This window comes from Balaenoptera borealis (assembly GCF_965194805.1).
Source record: "Balaenoptera borealis genome assembly, chromosome: 7".
Classification (NCBI taxonomy): Eukaryota; Metazoa; Chordata; class Mammalia; order Artiodactyla; family Balaenopteridae; genus Balaenoptera; species Balaenoptera borealis.
Genome location: NC_138864.1, coordinates 102,359,437 through 102,381,936, shown reverse-complemented (window position 1 = coordinate 102,381,936; position 22,500 = coordinate 102,359,437). Strand labels below are relative to the sequence as shown.

Here is a 22,500-nt window from a genome sequence, read left to right as displayed (position 1 = left end):
CAAAAAATTTGACCTCAAAAATTTGTAAGGCAAAGAAAGAACAATTTAAAAGAAGAATAAGAGATTTAGAGAGGGAAGGGAAAGAAGACTTGCTTGCCACTATAGTCAGTCTTTCCCCTTCCCAATTTGATCTTAAATGGTTGTGAATAAAGAGGTTGGATAAAATGATTTCTAAAGTCCTTTTAATATTAATATTTTAGAATTCTAATATGCTTGAACTACCTAAATACAAGAAAAAGACAGTTATATGCTTGGTTGAATCTTGGTCTTTTTTTCCCTTCTCAATAATCTGAGCATATCCTTTTAATCTCTTTGCCTAATCATAAAATACAGGCCCTATTCCACTGTTTCTTCTCCTGATAGCCTTCACTCCTTATTCCTCCTCTCAATATGGTGATCCTGCCATTACCCCATGAGCAGTTATTCAAATCTCATGGATGAGAATTTCTGTTTCCTCAAGCCCTCCAGCATCCAGGAACTTTGGAACTTCAGAGTGAACAGACAACAGTTGATTAAGGCCCCTGGGTTTGTGGGGTGAGGGTGATGCAGTTAACTCAGAGCTTTCGCCTTGGGAAAGGTGGTAGGGAAGGAAAGAACCCAGTAGTAAGAAGTAAGTTCCGTGACCTTTGACTATGATGTTTATCAGTGGTAGTTTGTGAAAAGAAAGTGTAAGAGGGTGAAGAAGCAGATGTGGCAGAGAAGCAATATTGCTCTCAGAAATAGGAAGCTAACTATAATTTTATTCTAGATAAATATACAACTTTTAGCTATTTAGAATATATTTATTCCAAAAATTGTTTGAGGTTGCTTAAAATAGAAGATGCATTTCTTTTTCTTTTTTTCTATTGAAGTATAGTTGATTTACAATATTGTGTTAGTTTCAGGTATATAGCAAAGTGATTTAGTTTTATATATACATGTATATATATATGTGTTTTTTAGATTATTTTCCATTATAGGGTATTAGAAGATATTGAATATAATTCCCTGTGCTATACAGTAAATCTCTGTTGCTTTTCTATTTTATGTATAGTAGTTTGTATCTGTTAATCCCATACTCCTAATTTAATCTCTCCCCCCCTCCCTTTCCCCTTTGGTAACCATAAATTTGTTTTCTATGTCTGTGAATCTGTTTCTGTTTTGAATATAGTTTCATTTGTATTATTTTTAGATTCCACATATAAGTGATATCATACAGTATTTGTCTTTCTCTGCCTGACTCACTTAACTCAGTGTAATATTCTCTCGGTCTATCCATGTTGCTGAAAATGGCAATATTTCACTCTTTTTTATGGATGAGTAATATTCCATTATATATATATATATCTCACATCTTCTTAAGCCAGTTATCTGTTTATGGCTCATCAGCTATTGTAAATAGTGCTGCTGTGAACATTGGGGTGCATGTATCTTCTTGAATTAGAGTTTTGGTTTCCCAGATATATACCCAGGAATGAGATTGCTGTATCATATGGCAGTTCTATTTTTAGTTTTTTACGGAAACTCCATACTGTTTTCCTTAGTGGATGCACCAATTTACATTCCTACCAAAAGTGTAGGAGGTAGAAGATGCACTTCTATAGGAAAAAAATCATATGGTATATGAGATTGAAGGTAATTATATATAAAAGCTTGGATACAAATAGTTTCAAGATTATGTACTTATTTAAGGCATGATACTGTAGCAGCTAAAGCCAAAAAAGGAGAGCTATATTGAGTTATAGAATTCCTATTGTCAATTAAAAGTAAGCACATCTTTTTTGAGTTAATAGTTCTATTTTATTTATGATATCTGTTTATTTATTTGACCTCTTTTTAAGAGAGGGAGCTATTTTTTCTATTGCTAAATTCTTTCAGTAGTTTACCTGAAGGATCCTTATATAGGCGTAGGGAAGAAAAGATTTAACAGTGGGTCTGTAACTAGTTTCCTATCCTCAGGGGTGCTGGAGGGAAGACTGACCTGAACTTGTGCAAACATTGACTTATGGAACAGGAAGCCTTTTAGAAGGGTGTACCTGGTTTATCTAGTTTGAGTCTTATAAATAAATCTGAAATTTATGGAATTATGTGCTCCTGCTGCTGTGTTGAAGAATAGGATTTAATTATGTAGCCAGAACAGGTCTGTATGATTAATGAGGCATATAAATTCAAGAGCCCCCCAACTCAGTGATTTCCCTGTGCTTGACTGATACCTAATTAGATAGCATAATTCTGAAACCAAATGAACTCAGGTGCAGAAATGAGTATTCTAAGAGCTGCATCTGATGTATGGGGCCTCATAGATATTGGTGCTGCTTGCATTATTGTTTTGAATTCTCTGCTAATCATTAATAAAGCTTAAGGCTGAGGAAGACTCTTATTTCATTGATTGATAATTCAGACCTTTGTGATAGTACAGGGATAGTGAACGTATAAGCTACAGCATCTTCCAGTTTATTTTAGAAAGGATGCTGACACATTCTTCACATAACTATTCCTTACAAACAAACTTCATAGCAGCTGAGGGCCCACTGTTTCTATAGGGACTCAAATTTCTCTGGGACAAATATGTGGCTTCTTGGAGGTTCGGCTCAGTTCAAGGCTTGAATATCAATAACCCAGAGTGATGAATCACTAGCATGTTCTATAGACTTCCTTTCACATACTAGTGGTCTTTACAGGGCTTATGTCAAGAGCTCTGCAGGGATCCATTTCTACAGAATGCCTGAAGTGTAATTATTTATTGGATGAAAAAAAGTTTTTAAGATTTAGAAACAAGATGTGAAGTGTTAAAGTTGACACTGTTATAAATTTTAAAAGATTCTTCTTTTTTTCTATGGTCTGGAGGCAAGACAATTACATATATGATCTATTAACCATTTATAGTGATCACTGAACAGCAAATACCAATTCTGGATGCATTCAAATAAAAGTCAGAATCATTCTTTTATGAGTATTACTTGCTTATAAGAGTACTCGGTATATATGCTTTGTATTTATACGTTGTTAGGTTTATATTCATGTCTGTTTTCTAAAACTTAAAAACAGTTTTTCCTATTAAATTTTCCTGCTGGATAAAGAAGGTATGATCCAGTGAAAATAAATTTTGTTTTTGCTCCTGGAATACTCCTCATTGTAAATTAACAAATGGTCTTTTAGCTGATTGAGCTGAATCAGTCCCCTAGAGCTTATCACAGTAAATTTATATTTTTTACCTGTAAATATGAGTATCAGACCCTGGCCTCATGGGAACTCTACCAGGGTGGAGATACCTGGGGAGGCCCTACCTATAGCTATTAAACTTTCCATCTGTTCTAGGTACACCTAACAGTGAAAACACCTCCTTGTTAGGAAAGCAAAGTAAGGAGGGAGGGGACAAAATAGAATAACTTTAGAAATGGGGTTTGAAAAGAGGAGATTATGAAATCTCTTGAGTCATGGCTCCCTAAATCCCTGAATTATACTGGGACAGTGAATTTATTTTTACATTCTGAATGTACTGATATTTTACTGGACAGTATTGTCTACATCACACCCAAGGTGATACGTTTAATCAAATCCATTTAATTGGCAAATATTTTTAAATGCCTGTTTTTGCTTAGCACTGGAGCTCTGTGCTAGGGATACAAGGTAGTAACAAGATAGTTAGAGCTCCTTCCCTTGGGGAAACCACTATCTCAAGGGAGAAACAGACATTTACTTAAGCACCCAATTGATTATTTAATTATAATTGTGAGAAATACCTCAAAGGACCGGAGCTCTGTGCAATGGAAAGGTGTAAGCAGACGATCTGATGTGAAGCGAGCTTCACAGAAGTGCCTTTAGTTGCCCAAGATCATACAGCTGAGAAGTAGCAAAGCAGAAGTTTGCATCCGGGTGGAATCTTACTCTGATGCACTACATTTGCTGCCTCCAACTATGCAGCTATAATAGTGGTAAAAAGTGCCATGTGAGCAAAAAGAATGGTGCGTTGGTCTTCCACGACTGCTGCAACAAACCACTACAAATTTAGTAGCTTATCTTAATTTCTCTAGGTTAGAAGTCCAACAGTTCTCATGGGCTAAAATCAATGTGTCAGCAAGTCTGTGTCCCCTCCTGAAGGGTCCAGGGGAAAATCTGTTTTCTCGCAGAATTTTCCATCTTCAAGAGGTTGCCTGCATTCTTTGGCTCATGGTCTCCTTTCTCCCTCTTCAAAACCAGCAATGATGAGTTGGATCCTTCTCACATCACATCACTCTGACATACTCTTCTGCTTCCTTCTTCTACTTTTAAGGACTCGTGATTACATTGAACCCATGCAGATAATCCAATATAATCTCTCTATTTTAAAATCAGCTGATCAGCAAACTTAATTCCATCTGTAACCTTAATTCCACCTTGCCATGTAAAGCAACCTATTCACTGGTTCCAGGGATTAGGATGTAGATATCTTTGGGGGCCATCCTTCTACCCACCACAGAAGGGGTATTAATTGTGGCTCAAGAGTGGAGAAGTCAGAGATGGTGTTTGGTAGAAAAGTCCATAAATAGGAAACTGGAACAGCATGAACAGACATGGAAAAGAGTTTCAAGTATGATCAGAGAAGAGTAGTAAATTTGATTGTTTTTCTTCTAGACCATAGGCACTCTAGTAGGGAGGCTGTGAAAGAAATATAGTGGATGCTAGTTAGAATAGTTAGGGTAGACCAGGTAATAGTGGCCTTGATTAGCAAGTTATACAGGTGGGGTTTATCCCAAGAGCAGTGGCAAGGCACTGAAGAAGCTCAGCAAACCGCAGCATGGTCAGCCTCTACTTTAGCTTCATCCCCTCTCAGATATAGATGGAAAAATGTTCTCCTCTCTGACCCACTAGAACCATATGCAGCCATGAGCCTGGCTGCATGCCAAACAAGAGGATTCTGAGTAGCATGCTCTTTTCAAGACACCTCCAGCGTATCAGGAAGGAAGAAGGGGCCCCTGGAATCAGCACTGGCCACCCAGAGACTTCCTTACTTTGACGATGGAATCTCTTCACTTTTTATCTTCAAGGTAAACATGTAAGGGAAGAGTGGCCAAGATGGCAGAGTAAGAAGACCCTGAGCTCACCTCCTCCCATGGGCACACCAAAATTACAACTATTTACAGAGTAATTATTGATGAGAAAGACCAGAAGACTAGCAAAGAAGATCTTCTACAACTAAAGATACAAAGAAAGAACCACAGCGAGATGGGTGGGAGGATGGAGAGGTGGTACACTTAATACCCCTGGGTAGGTGACCCACAATGGGGAGGAAAACTACATTTGCAGAAGTCCTTCTCAAGGAACAAGGGATCCAAGCCCCACATCAGGCTCCCCAGCCTGGGGATCCTGCACTGGGAAGATAAGCCCCCAGAACACTTGGCTTTGAAAGCCAGCAGGGCTTACTTTCCAGAGAGTCAAAGCGCTGTGGGAAATAGAGACTCCACTCTTAAAGGGTACATACAGATGCTTACATACTCCGGGACCCAGGGCAGAAGCAATAATTTGAAAGGAGCCTGGGTTAGACCCACCTCCTGATCTTGGAGAGCTACATGCAAAAGAATTAAGGTGTACTACTCCGTCACAGCATGCATAAACATAAATTCAAAATGGATTAAAGACTTAACTGTAAGACCTGAAACCATAAAACTTCTGGAAGAAAACATAGGCAGTAAGCTCTTTAACATAGGTCTTAGCAATATTTTTTTGGATATATCTCCTCAGGCAAGGGAAACTGAAGCAAAAATAAACCAATGGGACTACATCAAACTAAAAAGCTTCTGCACAGCAAAGGGAACTATCAACAAAACGAAAAGGCAACCTATTGAATAGAAGATAGTTGCAAATGATATATCTGATAAGGGATCAATACCAAAATCTTCAAAGAACTCATACAATTCAACATTAAAAAACAAAAACACAAATAACCCAATTGAAAAATGGGCAGAGCATCTGTACAGACATTTTTTCAAAGAAGACATACAGATGGCCAACAGGCGCACGAAAAGATGCTCAAGAGCGTTAATCATCAGGGAAATGTAAATCAAATCCACAATGAGATATCACCTCTTGCCTGTCAGAATGGCTGTTATCAAAAAGACAACAAATAACAAGTGTTGGTGGGGATGTGGAGAGAAGGGGACCTTTGTGCACTCTTGGTGGGGATGTTAAATTGATGCAGCTACTGTGGAAAACGGTATGGAGAGTCTTCAAAATCTTAAAAATAGAACTACCATATGATCCAGCAATTCCAATCCTGGGTATTTCTCCAAAGAAAACAAAATCACTAATTAGAAAAGATATGCACCCCTATGTTCACTGCAGCGTTATTTACAATAGTCAAGATATGAAGCAACCCAAGTGCCTATCAATAGATGAATGAAGACATGGTATATATATATACAATGGATGATTACTCAGCCGTTAAAAAAGAATGAAATCTTGCTATTTACAACAACATGGATGGACCTAGAGGGTATTATGCTAAGTGAAATGTCAGACAGAGAAAGACAAATACTGTATGATATCACTTATATGTGGAATCTAAAAAACAAAACAAATGAACAAACGTAACAAAACAGAAACAGAGTTATAGATAACAAACAGGTGGTTGCCAGAGGGGAAGGGGTGGGTGGAGGAAAGAAATATGACAGCGAGATTAAGAGGCACCAACTTCCAGTTGCAGAATGATGAGACATGGGTATGAAATGCACAGTGTGGGGAATATAGTGTGGTGACAGATCATAACTAGATTATCATGGTGATCATTTTGAAATGTATAGAAATATTGAATCAATTTGTTATGTAACAGGAACTAACGTAGTGTGGTAGGTCGATGATACTTCAAAAACAAGCAAGCAAACAGACACACTCATAGAAAAGGAGATCAGAATTGTGGTTACTAGAGACGGAGGGGAGGAGGAGTTGAAGGAAGGCAGTCAGAAGGTACAAACTCCCAGTTATAAGATAAATAAGTACTAGGGAGGCAATGTACAATGTGATAAATATAATGAACACCTCTGTATGTTATTTATGAGAGTTAAGAGAGTAAGTCCTAAGAGTTCTCATCACAAGGAAAATAATTTTTTTCTATTTTTAAAATTTTGTATCTATATGAGAAGTTGGATGTTCACTAAACTTATTGTCATAATCATTTGATGATGTGTGTAAGTCAAATCATTATGCTGTACACCTTAAACTTATACAGTGCTGTATGTCAACTATATCTCAATAAAACTGGAAGAAAAAAAAATAAACAGGTAGAAAAAATCATAATTCCTGTCATGGGTAGATGAGTAGTCTCCTGCCTTTTCAACATTTAAGCCTCCAGAAAGATGCCTTTAGTTTTATTGCAGGTTCAGCCCCTTAGACTTTACCAATCCTTTAGTAGTGAAAAGTTCTACCTGTCACACCTGGCGCATCTCTATATTTTCTCTTTGGTTGTCTTTTATTAATTTGAAACGCATTTACTTAGGAGGACTAAAGTGTACACTGTACAAAGTGACAACTTCATACATTGGCTTTCTAAAAAAAAGTCCCAACTTTTTACCATACAGGTGCTCACCAGTATAAAATCCTTTAAAATAAGTTTTAATACTTAAAAAACAAAGACCCTTAACTTGTGATAATTAAGGTAAGCTGGTAAATAAACTAATCAGTAAAGGAAGAAATAAATTCTTTATCCTGTCTTTCTTATCAAATTTGTAGCATTGTTTAGCCAAGTATTAATAGAGGAGATACTCTTTTTCTAAAGGAATTCCAGCTAAAAAAATGAAGAAATGGTAGAAGTAAAAAATCATCATTATGCAAATTCTAATAGGTTATTCGAGCTAGGTAATAATCATCAATGACTGTACTATCACAAAAATAGATGATATTGGACACTTTGTGCCCTGATGGAAGAATATTACCACATCTATGAAGTAGTCTAGAAAAAAAATTGACCCTGATTCTGCTCAAGCTTTTAGAGCCAACTACCAATTTTAGTACTATGGAATTTAGAGGAACATGTTAAATGCCACCAGTGGATACAATGACAACATCCAGACATCAGGACAAATACCATAGTTTCTTCAACAATTAAGTTTCAAAGAGGAAGAAGAAAGATAGAGGGGGAACCAATAAACTAACAGAGACTTGAGAGATAAAGCAATCAATTGCAAGGTGGGTCTTATTGGATTCCTATTCAAAGAAACAACTGTAGAACATTTTTTTATATTCGTAAGGAATTGGAAATGTGAAACTTCCAAGATATTTAATGATATTGAAAGATTGTTACCTCATATTTTAGATATTATAATGGTATTATGGTAATGTATATAAAACAGTCCTTACTTTTTAGGGATACATATGATATATTAGTGGATGAAATCATATGACACCTGAGGTTTGCTTCTGGTACAGGAGAAGGGGAGAGATGAAACAGAGTTGGCTATGAATTGATGATTTTTGAATCGGAGTCCCAGAAGCATGGGGATTCATCATGCTCTGTGGTTTGAAGTTTTTCATAATAAGAAGTTAAAGTTAAAAATAGAGATATGTCTTTTTTAAGGCTGAATGATATTCCATTGTATGTATGTAGCATATTTTCTTTATCTGTTTATCTGTCAGTGGACTTCTAGGTTGCTTCCATTTCTTGACTATTCTGAAAAATGCTGCAATAAATACAGGAGTGCAAATATCTCAAACCTTGGGGACATTATGCTAAGTGAAGGAAGCCAGTCACAGAAGGACAATTACTGCATTTCCTCTTATATAAGGCATCTAAACAGTCAAACTCATAGATGCAGAAAGTCAAATGGTGGTTGCCAGGGCCGGGAGGTGGGGGGATTGGGGAGCTGCTGTTCAACAGATACGTTTACAGCTATGCAAGATGTAAAATCTCTAGGAATCCATACAACATTGTGCTTATAGTTAACAATATGGTATTGTGCACTTAAAAACTTGAGGCTAGATCTTACGTGTTTTTAAAATAAAAAAGATATGTCACCATTTTGCATATTTTGATGACAAATGAATAATTGAAGTGATGATCGTCAAATATTGCATTCCTTTTCTTTCCCATTTGTTATAATCTTGTCAGACATTTTACTTAATCTGGACAGCTAGTGTATTATCCAAACAATTCCAACGAAAACATTTACATTTTTACTTTGTAGGTAATGATCTTATTCCGCCATGACACTATGTGACATAAATTGAGTTTATTGGCAGAGAACTAGAGTTTAATTATCAACACACCAGTCATTTACCTCTCATTCCATCTGGTAAAATCATGCTATGGTTGACATATCTAAGGGAAGATATATGACCTTTAATCTTAGAACCTATAAAAATCTGACTAGATAAGACTTAGAACCATGGTCTATGAATCTTTAATCTTAGAACCTATAAAAATACTGACTAGATAAGACTTAGAACCATGGTCTATGAATCATTACGTCTGCATTGTAGCCTTAGCTCTACCTATCAAACTACATTCTTTTATGGCCATTCAGATGATTTGGTTTTGGAACAGGGCTAATCATACTCACTTGAAGGAGAATGATGGGGATTAGTGTATTTGAGAATGTTTTAGCCCTTAACATGAATTTTTGACTGATGATTTCAAAGTGTAATTAATTTATGAAAATAATTGCAACCGTAAGCATATTTGATAAAATATTTGTGATATCTACTACTGACATGCTTGGCAATTAAAATACAGCCTTTGGGAGTTTCCTGTGTTGTAGGCAATGAGAACAATTTAATTAGTGCTTCTATAAAGACAATGTTAATTCTTTAATACAGCTCCTTGCAAAAGTTTCACCCAACTTAAATTAGTTTCTCCTATGTTTTCTCTTGTAATAACTCATGGGAATAAGTGAGAACCATAAAGTCTGACGTAGATAACAAGCAGGAATGAGCACAAAGACATTGAGTGGCTGCCACTTCAGTTACTTATTGAGGATCTTAGTCTGGTCTTTTACCCGACTTTTTTCAAATTTTACATACCATCTTAATATTCTAGGACTTTTAAGATGGGATGGACATCAAAGCATCAAGCTCACAGAGTTATTTTGCCCCTTAGATATCAGATGATATAGGTTGCTGGGTCACATGAGCTTCCCCATAGCTCCGAGCCAGGAGGTTTACTTAAAAGACATCTTAAAATGATTTATCTGTACTCTAGTCCCACTTTAGAAATCCTAGTATTTCTCTTTAAAGCTGTTATTGCCCTGTTGTCACAGGAGCAAACTTAAGCTACTTTGGAAAGGGTAGTTATAGATTTTTGTTGCTTTAGCCACACGCTCATTCCCAGGTTCCTCTGTTTGTGAACCTTGCATCTGCAGAAGACCTGGCTGACTATACTGGCACAGTCTGTGGCTGCAAAACAGTTGCTCCTTATGTAAAACCATTTGGTATAAGGAGTGTTCTTGAGACCATGACCTCATTACTATGGTGCTCTAATCAAGCAAGGAAACCTTTTAAATACAACCGTCATACTCCGTTGCCTACTAGAGTAAACTCTGAGGACCTGAGGGCTGAGAAATTGCTTGAACTGAGACCTTGGCAGTGGCTGATGGACTATTTTGATTCTTTTTAATACTGAAATTCTCTCTTTTTAGTTCACCTCCTGTGGCCTTAAGAATATAGGGCTACTGAGGTATGACCAGAAACAATCTTTACTTACAGTCTCCACCATAGTGGCTGGGTTTTTTTGGCCTTAAATATTATCTATAAGCCAAAGATTTTAACAATTGCGGACTGAAGGTCCCAAATAAAGTGGGGAAAACAACCTGTATAGTGATCTGTAAATCTAAATCTACATGAGAGTGACCATTTGACATTTGACCTAAGTTTTGTAATGTTCAATAATGTCTTCACAAAAAAATTCTCTAAGGATGTAGGAATATTTGTTTTGCAAGATAGAAGTAACTTAATTTTCCTCCATTATAAAAGGAATATATGTATATTCATTGCAAATAATTCAGAAAATACAAAAACATATAAAGAAGAAAATTTAAATCACCATAATTTCATCACTGAAAGATGAATTCTGCTTACAATTGACTATATATTTTCCCAGACCTTTAAAATATATCTATTTATTCTTATGAAGATATGATCATACTTTATATACTGCTTTATGACCTGATCCCCCATCCCAGAAACACACAAACACATACACACACACACACACACACACACACACAAACACACATGCACGCACACCCCACTGGAATTTTTCCATTTAAAAAATGTGCTTATATACAACCAAAACATAAAGATGTGGAATAACATCTAATCAGAGGGTTTTCTATTTAGGTGCAGGAAAGGTAAAGGATTCTTACTTAAATATTAGAAATACCAGAAGTTTCTATGTTTCATAAGGATCACATACCCAGGTTAACATGGCAGAGGCACCAAGGCAGAATTTTGAGAAATATGTCTTTCAGGTATGATACAGAAATATAGTGGTACTCTCCCATATGGTTGGGAACAACAATCCAATTTTCATCTTACGATGTCAAGTCTACATTTGTATTTTGCTTTAAGACACTTTATTGCTGGGCTGGTTACCAATAGTCATGCATAAATTTATTGGTTACCAGCTATATGGTGAGCTCTCCATATCCTTGTTGCTATACGAAAGCTGAATAAGAGGAAGGTAAAAAGTAGTTGCTGTTTATTTTATTATTATTTTTAATTTATTTATTCATTTTTGGCTGTGTTAGGTCTTCGTTTCTGTGCGAGGACTTTCTCTAGTTGCGGCAAGTGGGGGCCACTCTTCATCGCAGTGCGCGGGGCTCTCACCGTCGCGGCCTCTCTTGTTGCGGAGCACAGGCTCCAGACGCGCAGGCTCAGTAGTTGTGGCTCACGGGCCCAGTTGCTCCGCGGCATGTGGGATCTTCCCAGACCAGGGCTCGAACCCGTGTCCCCTGCATTGGCAGGCAGATTCTCAACCACTGCGCCACCAGGGAAGCCCAGTTGCTGTTTATTTACGTCAGCAATCAGTAAAAATGAGAGAGCGCTTCTGAAGGAGGTCCTGGACCTGGCAGTGCTTACAAATTCCAGCAGCCAAGTTCAGTGTGGTTAGAAGAAGCCTTGAGGCATAAGCAGGCATTCTGGCTTTTAAGTTGCAGTTTTTTAGACTGCATGTGGCAGTAACAACTTGTCTGCTTTAGAGATTGCCTAAAAAAACAGGTGTACTCAAACCTAATTTTCCTATATCAGACTGAATTTACCAAATTCTTGTCCTGAATAAGAGTTATCTTGTTGAATATAATAAGGCATCTCCTTTTGTCATGTGATCATAACTCAAAGAATGCTAAATATGTACCTAATATATTTAAGATTTATCTAGTCAAATAATGTTTAATTCACTAGTGGAAGAATTAAAGGCTAGAGAAGTGACCTGTTACACAGATAATTGCTGACAGAACTGTGATAGGAACCCACGACTTGACACCTAGGGAGTCTATTAGACTATTAGTCTATTGTAATGGATTAACAATGCCTTTTATTTTTTGTATTCTGATGCTTTGAAATCTGGGGCCTTTCTGACCTAGAGGGGCTACCCCTCCAGAATTAGCCAGCTCTTAGAGATAATAAACAACCTGCTCATCAGAACACTTTCTGATGGCAAATCAATCAATCCGGAGCCCACATCCCTTGGCCTCTCACACTCCCAGTCGCTACCCATCTGCCCTAATCACTTCAGGACCAGGGACCAGGTACCAGACAACTAGGGACAGTCCCTATGCCCTGGAACCCATTGAAATTATTCAGACTGGCTAATTCTAAGCCTGCTTACCCTGTCTTGCCTGTTCCTTCCTGTGGAAATCACGGTAAAGGTGTGTCCCCATATTTCCCCCTCTCCCTCTGCCTCCTGTCTGACCCTGGTGCTTCCCTGTATGCCCCCCCCCCCTTAACATGGTAATGTCTTCATTTCTTGTGACCTGTGAGTATAACAAGCTAGTTTTTCAATAGCAGTGATCTCTGGATCTGTTGGCCTTGCCATACCTGAATAAAAATAAATCTATATATTAAAACACATAGACCCTTCTTAACATGATAAACTTCAGCTATGTTACTACCACCAAATGAGCATTATATGTACAGAGATTACAATCATTGCTTCTGTTTCTGCTTTATACCAATGCTGTGTCATCTCTAATCATTCAGGCCGATCTGAGAGAGGTCAGTACTACACCCCTGCAATAATATTGTGTGTATATTTTAATATGTACATAATATTACAAATACTGTACATATTTCAAACTTTCTTCCCTTTCAATTTTTCCCTTTCCTCCTCCAGATTCAGAGTCTCTGGCAAACAGCTCCATTCAGTTCAAAGCACACAAGGCATATGGCCTTTTGGTTTTGTTTCGGTAGTCCTGGGCTACTTATGACAGACAATGTTCTTGCAACATGCTAGAAAAGAAAGATGTGCCTAAAATCCACACCATTCACAAATGATACCCCAGTGACCACTAAGAGGGCCCACCACCAGATGGGAAAGTAGGAAGAAGACTTCAGGGATTTCAGGTTTTGGCAAAGCATTTGTGAGTTCTCGGAGAGAGGGAAAGTTTTCATATCAGAATTTAGAAAAGTCTTTTTAAACTAAAGATATGTGGAAAAAATTGCTTTCACCTATTGGGTTGCACTCTAGGAAATTTCTAATTTTGTAGGTGAAAAATGGTTGAATGTTGACAGTTTCCTATGGCTCAACTTATTAGTAGAGTAGGGTTTTTCTCTGCTGAGCACTGCTTTTTATCAATGTGAGAATTAGAGAAAGGAGGCCTTACTGAAAACAAAGATAAGCTCTTACTCATATTTTAATTATCCTCCAAATCTATAGATAGAAGATTATAGCATAATTCTCACTGACAAAATCTTACAGGCACAGTGACTCTTGCCTGTAAATCAAAGAAAGGAAGACAGAGCAACCTTTCAGGATTGAGAAGACAGAAGCTCCCCTTCTGGTTTTCAGAGGAGAGCTTGTTTTCTGCTCTGGTATTATTACTTTCTTGTCATTTCTAATACGACAATTACCAAGCTTCCTAGTAGCATTGACTGATGGTTTGATAACTTTATTTTTATATCTTTCTCTAGCACTTACAGATGGTGAATTTCATACTGGCTTCAAGAAAACACTGACTATTAACTGATTATAGACGTTTCCTCAGTATTTTTCTCCCTGGTATTATATCTCAACAGGGTTGAATTTGCAAAATGGATGGAGCAGCTGGTAAATAAAGATTATATTAGTAAAGATCTGTGCTTCCTCAGAGGAAAAGGAATTGACTGAAGTGAAAAAGACTTTCTGTAGTGTTTATTTTTAAAAGTTCCATTAGCAGAGGAAACCTCCCAGGAATCTTTCTGTGCCTCCACGACCTCTTCTGTTTGTAGATTCCAGGCTTTGGTGTCAAAAACACCTTGCATTCATATGCATTGACTCTCTTTCCTCTCTCCTGATGTCTAAATATCTGGAGAACATTAATAAATTCACTTTGGAGCCTGAAGTATACGAGCCACATGATCTTATATCTCATAGCGAACAGTAGAATAGGTGACCCAGGAGACCGACCTTGGACAGTTCCTCAGAAAATATAATCTTGTCTGACTTACCTTTGTGCACAGTTTCTTAGTATTGTGTTGAGAATGAATGTATGCTTTTTTTGTTTGATGTTGGAGACCAAAGATGTATTTTTTAATTGCTTATGAGCTTAAAGTCCTCGAAAGTCAGACATAGAAAACTGTGTGATCTTGGCCATAGTGTAGCTCTACAATGATCACCTCTCAGTCATGACAATGACAATCTGGCCAGCTGTTACCTAAGAGTTAACCCCAGGCTGAGATAAAGGCCTGAAATAAGTCAATGGTTTTTCTTAATCCAGTTAGTTATTAAAATGCCCAGTTGCATCAGCCCACAGATTTGTTTCTATTATCAGAGGTACTAATGCCTTTGAGTGTTTCTATTTCATAGAAAATAAGATCTTTGTTAACAAACAATATGCTGGAACATGTTCAACTCCTGGTTAATTTTTAAAAATGTAACCTCAAAGCGACGGTGATGGAAATTTATAAAGATTTGTGATATTTAAAACTGGAAGCATCAGAATGCAGCAAGCAAAATACAAAAAGTGAGAAGGAGAAAACACTCATGTTTGGGAGGTACAGAAAAGGAAAAACTTAGACAGGAGGTTAAGGAAAGGCTGAGCTGTGACAACAATGGAGACTACAGTGTCCAGGCGATCTGTCCCCATGCAGGCAGGACACTGGCCTTGTGAGGTCACTGGGGCAGGCCCTAAACCAATACTCTCGGCCATTACTTCACTATCTGAGTTTACTTCTGCAATTCTCTTGGTTTGTCTAGTCTTTTCTTGCGTGCTATAATTTCGACCACGTGATTATTCAAAATCCTAAGCCTTGGTACCCAGAATTAAGGTCTTCTTTTCAACAAAGACGTATCCCATGATCCAACATCTGGGAATAAATTAGCTTCTATTGTGACTACATGTATTATGTAATCTCGTAAAGACTCCTCGTTTTTATTCAAGTTGAATGTCTGCTTAGGAAACCTGTAACATATTCTTTTTCTTATTTTTATTTTTAAAAATTAAATCTTACTTTTGACTTAATAGAATTAAAAATGTTAGTTTTTATCTTTTTATAAAATTGTGAAAATGTGACTATATTCTCATCCATGTTTGCAAAGTAGTTAAAGGTGTGTTAAAGACTCACTATAAACTGGTAGTACTGTTATACCTGTAAGCCATCTCATAACTATGAATTTAGTGCTGTACGGACACAGCTGGGCATGTTCTGGAGGTCTGATGTTGAGGTGCCCCAGAGAAGGAGGTAGAATCAAAGATTCAGACATGAGCAACTAGAAAAAAGAATAAAAGAAGCAGAAGCAAACAGCAGAAGCAGAAGGTAGGATGGTACTTCAGGTTCTTCTAAAATATGGAGAAGACTTTAATAGACCAAACTGAGTTGACCTTGGATGATATTTGGGACATCCAGGACTCAGAGAGCTGCTCAATTCTGCTTTAGGTAGAATTAGGCTGATGCTCTGGAATTTACCTAGTGGTTCAGAGTCCCAGTTCTGGTGGTCAGAGTGTAAAACTAGTATGTGGAGGGGCTTCAGATTTATTTGTCCTTCTCAAACTTAGACACCACATAAAGTTTGGCTTATAAATCTCTCTCCTTTGCTGATGAAGGGATGAACTCAGGTATCAGCCTGAGTACGAAGAATATTTCATTGAATGTTGTTTACGATTAACTTACTTTTAGAAGATATAAAAACTACAGTGTTTAGGTGTACAACATATTGTTTTGAGTGAGTGAATCAAAGATAATTTTAAACTGGCCGTTATGGCATGACCATAAAGATGTTTAAACCTCAAGTATCAGTTTGACTTGTTCTCCCTAAATAATATATGGAAGTTTAAGCTAATATAAATTTGCAATAAAGAAGTATAGAGAAGAGGAGTAGATGACAGAGCAAAGAGAGAAGAAAAAAATGTTTGCTTAGCATCTTCTAGCCCTAAACTGTAATTATTGGAACAGACATATTATGCTTTTTGCCAGCTGCTTAATAAAGAAGATAGATTGTTTGAGCTCCCTCCACTTCCTTGGCCAAAGACATCAAGTTACACCCAAGCAACACCTTTGTAAGAAAGTTCTCCAGGGCTAAAAACCTGTGGCCATACAACAGTGAATTGAAGTGGCCCACGGAGAAATTCGCCTTGAGGTGCTCTCAGATAAATAGCTACTTCCAGCCAAGAACTATTCCAGATACTCTTAGACACCATGGTTAAAAGACAGCCTAATCCATGCTTTGTTTCAGGTATCTTCCTGACTTTGAATCAAAACTCTATTTAAGTTGATCCTAGTACGTTCGTGTCTTAAAAAACAGTTTAATAAGCAAGAGTGAAGTAGGTTTGGTTTGTTCTGGCCTTAATTTGATTGACTCAGTGGCAGTCCCATTTAGTCAGTGATTAATAAAGCTACGGTTCCTGAATTAACCATGTTGTAGTACACGGTTTATCATTATCTTAGCTGGAAGGCATAATGCCATGGCTAGTTTCCTTTCTTCCTCATATAATTCTGGCTTTTTCAACTTTTCCTTTCCACTATACTGACTCTCTATTTTTACTTAAGTGATATCGGTATTTAAGTGAGGAGTTGGGTTTTCTTTTTTTCCCTGTTCTTAATTCGGTAAAGACCTTTAATGCTTTTTCGGATGCCTTCCAGGTGGTTATTATCTTTTTCTCTGAGTTAATGGAATGTTCTTTTCTAGCTGTGATTTCACTAGAAAAAACCTTTTCATGCTCTGTTTGTGGAGGCCCCTTTATCTCCTTCACCTACTGAACACTCTGACTAAGCCTTTGTGTTGTAACATTGAGTCGCAACTAATGTGGGATCCACTAGCCCATATGCTAGGGCTAGGTTTCTGCCCACTGGATACTTGATGCTTTCCAGTGATTCGTTTTCAGATGTCTATATGTCTTCTCTGATCTCCCTACACCCTGCCCTTTTCAAATTGAGTCTCGTTTTGTTCGTTTCTGTTCCCATTTCCCAAGTCTTTTGGGAAATTTACATCATCTCGTTTTCCACACTAACTTTGTTGAGCAATTTCCAATCTGAAATCATCAGCCAACATTGTTTTTGAGAAGTTCATGTCCTATCTCAGATTATTTATAAACACAAAGTCTGTTCCTCTCTTCTCCTAACTCCTAGAAAACACTGCTTACACTTCTCTCTTATCACTTCCCAGACAGCTTTGCATATGATTAGTTGTGTTCATTTTCCCTACTGGATTATAAGTTTCTTTAGGGCAGAGGAGAGGCGGCTTTGCATTTTCCACAGGGACTAGCATAATGCTTTCCACACGGTAGGAATTTAGTAAATATGTGGGAATTATATTATTATGGATATTTGTGGTAGACCGTGCAAATGCCTCCTTAGAACTGGAAATATTGCCAATCTAACACATCGTTTGTGTTTTTTCCTTCTCAGTGTCTTTCAGCTGATGTTTCCCACATGTACTTATGCAAATTAATTTGAATTAATACTGTTTTTATAATTCGGGATGCTGCATTATGTCTTCTAAAATCCAGGCACACAATAAGTGTTACATTTGTTCTAATCACAACATGAAATTCAATGGGGAAGTTTTTTTTTTTTAAGTTAATTGAGCATTTCCATCCTGGGTTTAAGATTCTAATTGCTTTTGTTTCGAGATATTTAAATGTTTTCTCTTGGAATTTTCTAATTATTATACAAAATCACAGGAGCAGTGTTTCAGCCTTTTCTCTTGTTTTGCCAGGGAGCCCAAAGTGATTATGTTAGCCTTGAAGACTGTCTTCATAATTTCCCCCTAGTTTTCTGTGATAACAGATTCTCCTGATTTCAAATGAAAAATAATTACACTGTAAAAAAATTAGAAACCATAAAAAAACATAAATAAGGAAACATAAATTAACTATAACCTGTAATTCAGATATAAAACATCGTTAATGCTTAGCAGTATATTCTTCCATTTTTAAGTAAATTTTTTTGTTTTATGATTTTCTTGTTTTTCACTTCAATGCATATATGAAACTTTCTTTCGAGTCCTTAAATATTCTGCAATATCATTTTCAATATTTTCTTATTGTGCTATTTTGATACATCATGATTTATTTTGACAGTCTTCTAAGAAGTTCTGAGTATAAAAGACTGTTGTTCTTATAAAAACCAGTGTATCACCCTCAAACATACTTTATTTACTTATTTTTTTAAATATTTATTTAATTTATTTATTTGGTTGCACCACGTCTTAGTTGTGGCAGGCGGGCTCCTTAGTTGTGGCTCGCTGGCTCCTTAGTTGTGGCATGTACACTCTTAGTTGCGGCATGCATGTGGGATCTAGTTCCCTGACCAGGGATCGAACCCAGGCCCTCTGCATTGGGAGCGTGGAGTCTTATCCACTGCACCACCAGGGAAGTCCCCAAACATACTTTATGACAAATTAATTTTCAATGAGTGGGCAGTCTTAAGTGTAGGAGAGAGACCATGGCTGGCACATGGGCTGTGACAAATTTTAAATTCTTAAAGTTCTGTTGTTTGCTTTTTTTACTTCAGGCACCACTCATTCCCACTGGTGAGCCTACAATCTGACCCAATCATTTTTAGGCACTGAAGCTAGGGTTCTTTTACAGAACACCATAATTAGAGCTGGTCAGAGGGCAATTCTGTGCTGAAGCATTAGTGTGGCCAGAAAGGAAGTGAAAAAACCCCCCAGTCTGTGGTGTGCCATGGAAAATGAAGTGTATTTTCTTTCAATATTTCTATACTAATGATAATGTAAATGCTGGTACTGAGTTAATAAAAAACTGAAATGTAAGTAAACTGGGAAGATGAGGAAAGGAGAGGTAAGGTATCATGGTATTACAGTGCCATATCAGTGAGTCTGTTAGGATTAGGTTTGGCTGTGTATAAAATAAAAATACAAAAGAAAACAGGCTTAAATAAATGATAGGCTTATTTCCTCTCAGGTAAATAAATTTGGGAGATAGACTGCCCAGATTGATCTAGAAGAAGTTCCACCAACTAGTTGGGGACCCGTATACTTTTAAAATCACTGCTTTGTCATGCTAGTGTGTTACCTTCATACTCAAGGTCCAAATGACATCTGCCTCCAGAGATAAGCGTAACATGAATGAGCAGTATACACCAATCAAGGCCAAAGAAAAGTGTTTACTTTTTTTTTTTTATTTCAAGGGAAAAAAGAACTCAAGAACCAACCAAAGTCTATTCAAAGAAATAGAAGATCTCTTTGAACTTGTAACTTGTGTCTCATAGTTTCTCTTATACAGTCACCATGAATCTTCCTTACAGCCGGGAGCCTCAAGCCTCTCAAACGATTTTCTAGGGTCCCAAAACACAGATTGGCCCTCCTGTAGAATTTGAATCTACTTCTGAAACATATACATACCCTTCTTGGTAGGAGCCATATGTTAACATCACTGTATTCCCCTGTGTATGTAATATAGTGGTCTACATGCTTCAAGTAAAATAAAGGTGTTGATTGAATGGATGAAAAAACAATTAGCATAACTTTCGACAACACATTTGTTCCTTTATGTTTTATCCTGTCATATTCCAAATAGCCTGTTGATTTTCTAAGCCTTTTCTCTCATCTTGTTCTGAATAGGTATGGCTACTATTCTCACATCCATTTCCCCAGGGGAATGTAGGAAATGATGCCTTGGTTATAACTGACTCTGATACTTAATGGCAATTTGAGCACATTATGTCACTTTTGAGGTCCTCAGTTTAGTCACCTGTAAAAGTAAGATAACAGCTTCTGCTGTATTGGCCTCACAGATTTCCAAAAGGATCTAATGAAAACTGATTATGAAAATCTGCAAGCCAATGTACAAATAGAATGTGGTGGTATTCACCAAGCACTGAGCATGGGTTGGTAAGCTCAGAAAGCCTCTCAGGAGAAGAGGTTGCCCAGTAGGGGTCCTGCATCAGCTCTGCTCCTCCTAAGATCTCCTCCTCTCCTTAAATAGCCTGTGGTCTCCCTGCAAATATAAGAACTATATTCTTTCCCCTTGATCTCTCACATTTCTTTTGTTTTTTTTTTTTGCTGTTTTGCAAAGTCTTTTATTTTTTTATTTATTTATTTTTAAAATATTTTTTTATTTATGTTTACAGGATTTTATTTGTTTTTAAAATTTTTTTTTAACATCTTTATTGGAGTATAATTGCTTTACAATGGTGTGTTAGTTTCTGCCGTGTAACAAAGTGAATCAGCTGCTCTTCTATCTTAAGTGTTCCTTCTCTGACATTTTTGTTGCAGGCTTGAATCTCCGCCCACCCCTCCCATCCGCTAAATGAGCCGAGGACAACCTTATCTCTTTTAGATTCTCTCCTTAAAACTAAGTTCATATCTGATCTCATTTTTCACTCTGCCTGGTATTAGCCATAAGCAGCTTTTCCCAGAATCTTTTCAACATACCAAGGGTTTGTGAAGGAGAAATTACTGGAGCAGAGATGAGAAGTACAGAAAGGAAGGAGTAGACACAGAAAGAGAAATGAAAGTCTGCAACAACCAAATATTCTCCTCTTCAAAAGTCTCCTAAGAAGTGGTGTTTCTCTATTGATTTTCCAAGCAAGCAGGCTAGATGAAGCCTGCCGAAAAGGTCATCTCAGGGACCTACCTGCATTGCTTGGAACTTCACTTTCAAACATGTAGAATCATTTCTTTCTCTAGGACCTAGAGCTGTAGAAATGCATACACAGCACATAGTGGGAAAATTGTATAAATCAGTTTTTCGTATGTGTCAGAAGCATTTATTAATTGTGACATAGTGCTCAAAAAGTATTTATTGGGTGTTTATGACAAGCCATTCGCTGTATTAGATGCTGTCGATAAAGCAATGAATTAAAACAAATACAGCTTAGAGAATAGTTTGTTTATACTTTTATTACAGATCTTTTTGGTTTTTAACTACGCATTTCTAGTTTCCTTAAAGTACTTAGTGGTAAACAAAGAAAAGATACTACAAATGTATTTGAATTTAATGCATTGCCTTCCTAGCAGTTCTCATTTCTTCAGTTACCTCCATGTGATACATAAACAACCCTTGAAACAGTGTCTGAACATGGAACCAGTCAATAGAGGTTAGTTCTGAGGAGGAGGAAGAATGTTACTGAGCCCAGGCTCTTACTGCTCACCACACCACAGGCCAATAAATCAAGAGGTGTCGGGGCAAGAAATAGCGACTTCACTTGGAAAGCCAGCAGACCAAGAAGATGGTGAACTGGTGTCCCAAAGAACCATTTTCCCTGAGTTAGAGTTCAGGCTTATTTTATACTAAAAGGGGATGGGGTGTGGCTTATTGTTGCAAACTTCTTGGTGCCAGAATCCTTTGTTCTTGCAGCTGTCCGGGTAGGTCTGGTCACAATATTCCTTTATTTATGGCTGTGTTGGGTCTTCGTTGCTGCGCGCGGACTTCCTCTAGTTGGGGCTAATGGGGGCTACTCTTCGTTGCGGTGCACAGGCTTCTCATTGCAGTGGCTTTTCTTGTTGCGGAGCACGGGCTCTAGGCACGTGGGCTCAGTAGTTGTGGCTTGCAGGCTCAGTTGCTCCACGGCATGTGGGATCTTCCCGGACCAGGGCTCGAACCCATGTCCACTGCATTGGCAGGCGGATTCTTAACCACTGCGCCACCAGGGAAGTCCCACAATATTCCTTTAAACCTCCAACAAGACAAATGTTATTTTCTGTTCAGCAACTTTTTATCTTTATATGAATGGTAAAGTGTTACACCTTTAAAGGTCAAGCCTGGGAAGGCAGAGCCTTGAGAATGGGTTATTGTGTATATTTCAGGCTATAGGAAACATTCTTTTACAGAAGTTCAGAGCAAGCATGAGGAAGCACAGACAACAGAGCACAAAGATTAGACCTAAGAGAATAGATCTAATATGGAGTCAGGTTTGTTCTTCTCTGTTACAAGAGGAAGATGAAGGATTCAGAAA

The 22,500-nt window shown here is 37.5% G+C and overlaps 1 protein-coding gene and 1 long non-coding RNA gene across 2 annotated transcripts in view; one reads left to right on the top strand and one right to left on the bottom strand.

Moving 5' to 3' along the window:
* The window catches only part of SLC13A1 (solute carrier family 13 member 1), a 319,118-nt gene that overhangs the window by 164,550 nt on the left and 132,068 nt on the right, over nucleotides 1-22,500 (top strand). The window lies entirely within an intron of this gene.
* On the bottom strand, nucleotides 8,619-12,853 carry LOC309632556. Its single transcript, XR_014246980.1, has 2 exons — nucleotides 9,364-12,853; nucleotides 8,619-9,302 (listed from the first exon to the last, which is right to left on the bottom strand). It is a non-coding gene; the product is annotated as an uncharacterized lncRNA (long non-coding RNA).